The sequence below is a fragment of the Halyomorpha halys genome, unplaced genomic scaffold (assembly GCF_000696795.3).
Source record: "Halyomorpha halys isolate HHAL.00 unplaced genomic scaffold, Hhal_1.1 Scaffold61.1, whole genome shotgun sequence".
NCBI lineage: Eukaryota > Metazoa > Arthropoda > Insecta > Hemiptera > Pentatomidae > Halyomorpha > Halyomorpha halys.
In genome coordinates, this window is record NW_027110400.1 from 758,731 (window position 1) to 762,479 (window position 3,749).

The window sequence follows — 3,749 nt, forward strand, 5'->3', positions numbered from 1 at the left end:
TTTTTGTTTGAGAATAAAATCTATGGAAATTTAGACTATTTCACAGCTTTACTTCAAATTCGGGCTAAATCGGATGAGCCGTTTTTGAAATATATAGGAAATACGTTTTTATATGCCATAATCGAATGGTTTTAAGGCCTTGTTAGTACAATATAAATTAGTATTTATCTTTATTCCTGGAGTATCAGTTTTTGGAAGCAAGCAAGCATATAAATCCACCCTGGTCTTTTTTGACTGGGCTTATTTCATTCAGAATGCCATGTAAAGATTGAAAATGGTCTGTAGACTAGGGAGAATTTTTAAAAATAGACATTTTTTACTGTTTTGGAAGAGCGTTTTCTAAACAGTCCAAGGAAAACTCCTCATTTTGCATGCTGGCTACCAAAAAAACTCTCAGACAACTTATCTGCAATTTGTGCCCAGCCTCTTGGAAATAAAATGTCCAAATGTTATATTATGCGTTAGTTCAATAACACGAGAGTCTTACTTTCAGTTTATGAGTTTGCAGAAAAAAAGAAATTATGATCTGTTTAATAAAGGTAGTTCGAAAAAAAATATAAGTCTATAAGAAGTACAAAAAAAATTCATGTTCTACTACAACAATACAGACTAATGAATTTCCAAACAAAACATTAAAATTCAACAAAAACTTTTGAAAAAGGTCAAGAAATAAGTTCTATAGAGGAATGACAGTCGGTTATTGTTAGTATAAATCCCAGCAGCTAAAAGATTACTAAAATAATCAAATGGAAAAATAAAAATCTGTAACATAAACAAAATAGAATTAATATTCTTTAATATTGCATGAACGGGTGATCCAATTGTTTTCCAAATTTAAGCATATAATATATATGTCACCAGTTTCCCATGCACAACAAAAAAAGCTTGTCATTTTTTAATTTCGAAATTCCTTAGCTCGTGATTTCTGCCCAGAAACTTAAAAGTAATAATTTACAAAACTTATATCCTTTCTGCTGTTCTTTACGGATGAAAAACCAGTTATTTTACACTAACAGCGCCTTAAGGTTTTTGAAAATTAAGTATTGTGTAAAACATTCGGACCAAAAAATGATGAGTTAAAACGGATTATACATTGCCTAATTATGCGAAACAACCGATGAATAAAATTTAGGTTATAGCATTACAGCGAATGAGGTGGACTTGTAAATTACTAGGGCTTAGTAACTAACGGATTCCTAAAATGTTAATACTGATCCGACGGCTAAACGTTCGAGGGATAGACCAAAGCGTAGGTGGGAAGAACGCATCAAGACTGAATTTTTGCAGGCATATCAAAATAAGATTCTGGGAATCTCAGAGGATTATCCGTGGTTTGTAGATAATTCTATCAAAAAAGGTTTTACAAAATTCCAATCCAATCCACCAACGGTTAAAGGAGAAATGGCAGACAATTTAGGCATTCCAACTTCATCGGGAAGACTGAGTCCAGGTCGATCCAAGACATCCTCGTATAAATTATTTATCTATTTTTTTCTTCTCTTTTTTTTGTCTATTCATTTTTTTAGTACGATTTTTTTTTGTTTATTATTAATACTATAAATATCGTTTATTTTTCCTTTTTTGTTTTTATTGTTGATCTTTTTTATTTTTCGTTATAGTTGCTTATGGCAATGTTGCACGAGGCTATCTCCTGTATCAACTTTTGAAAAAACTAATAAACTGCTACAATAACCATGTAAGGCCAATCAGGCCGATCTAGTAATAAAGAAATAATAAAGTAAGCCTTTATTATTATGATTGTAAGGGCAATTATATATATTGAAAATATAATGTATAAAAATATTCAATATATATTTATAGCTAGCTATGTAATAATCGTTTAGTGATAATAATAATCATAACAGTATAGATAAAATGGAAATAAATAGAGCTCTAAGGTGTCACAAAGGCTGGAAGAGAAGCGTTGGAACAGGCGTCCGAGGTAACGAGAAGGGCCGATGAGATCCAGTTACCTGGCAGGTCAATTAATCAACATTCACCAATTAATCAACTAAACGTTAATTAATACTTTACCATTGGTGTACTCTTACTGAAAAATTCATTTCCCGCTGGTGGTAGCCTCTTGCTCCGCGTGTAAGGGATCTCTTTGTGATGGCTCACGACTGAGAGAGATGAATTGATAAAATTTGATCATCGTATATATTTTCTTGTCTGATATTAACGAATATTGGTAAAAAATTATTAGTGAAACTCTCGCAATAGAACATTTTAAGCATGGCAACAGAAAGTAACCTGATAAACATAAACTAACATATCGCTGCTTTCTTTTAATAAGGAAGCATCTAAAAAAAATAAATTAATATTATTTTGAATTGGACTTGTCCAATAATAAGGTAACACTGATTGGAGTTACTTTGTGACATCCCTTCTACCTCTGAATCAGCCTGTAGGTGGGTCTCAGAAGAGAAAAGAACCTCAGTCCACGGTACAATCTTTGGAATAAATAGAATTCAGAATAAAAGCAAAACATTTTCGTCAGATGTGCCAGTATCAAAGCAGTGATAAGTAAATTTAAAATCTTTCTTCATTAAGGAATAGAAATTTTATTAAATAAAATCATATAAATAGGTATCATTTTATTTATTGATAAATATTATAATGTGCCATAACGTTGGGCAATAAATGATCACATTCACACTAAAATTAAAATAAAATAAATAAATAAAATCTCCATATGCAAACAAACAGAAAAATAAAGAAAATAAATAATAAATAGAATTAAACTATGTACAGGAAGAAATAAGGATAAAATAAAATAAGTAAAATTTTGAACTAATATTACAACAAATAAAATTTTTAAAATAATGATAGAATAATGAAAAAATTCAAATAAAATAATTAAAAATTAGTTACATATGTATCGTCATTTACAAAAAAAATTGTTTTTATCTAAATTATTAACCTGCTTATTTTTGTTGTTAATTGGAGAGAATGAACTACTGATTTTCTAGTCCCCTTGAACTTGCGATAATAACGAGAGCTTTCTGAATGCATTATTACAAATTTATTATTAAACATGGCGTTAACACATTGAGCTATCAAATGTTCAAGCTATTAATTTTTTTTTAATAAAATTTAGTTAATGTGTCAGATGTGCCACCGTTGAAACAAATCAGCAAACATTTGCGCTATATAATTACTATATATTATACTGCACAAAATTATTCTGAATTTTAATCCTATCTACTTTTTAGAAAGACTTAGTATTATATAAAAAATATTATTCGTTATTTGTTTTTTGAGTTCTAGAATATTAAAGGAAAATGAGTTACATAGGTACATATTAAACAGTCATGTCTTAAAAAAAAATAGATATCTATATCCATATTTCAATACAAATAAATGAAAATATTATAATAATAAATTAAATAAAAACACGGTAGAAAAGAACAGAAATTAAAAAAAAAACAAAAAAAAACAAATTTGGAATAAACATTTAAAAAAGGGGAACATCAACCTGAGATAGCATAGCACTCCAAGACGTCCTAACAAATACTTATGGATATGTATTGTGTTAAAATGTTGACGAGTTAGCTTTTTTTGTTACTGTTGTTTGAGATTTTTAAGGGTTTATTTTAAATATTCCAACTATTTCATAATAATAATAACAAAATAAAATAAAATCTATATTCACTCACATCCTGGGGACTCCTGGATCCTCTCCTCCACCTCTGTCAAATTTTATTGGTTAAAGAGGCCTCCTGCACATCAAAATAGTTCTTTACCTT

General features: G+C 29.1%; 1 protein-coding gene across 1 annotated transcript in view; it reads right to left on the bottom strand.

The window, feature by feature from the left end:
- LOC106692560 (ribonuclease P protein subunit p40) overlaps nucleotides 1-3,749 on the bottom strand; it is a 493,269-nt gene that overhangs the window by 368,785 nt on the left and 120,735 nt on the right. Inside the window, exon 2 of the mRNA XM_067048581.1 lies at nucleotides 3,660-3,722. The gene's annotated coding sequence lies outside the window, so the exon portion shown is untranslated. The remainder of the gene's footprint in view (nucleotides 1-3,659; nucleotides 3,723-3,749) is intronic.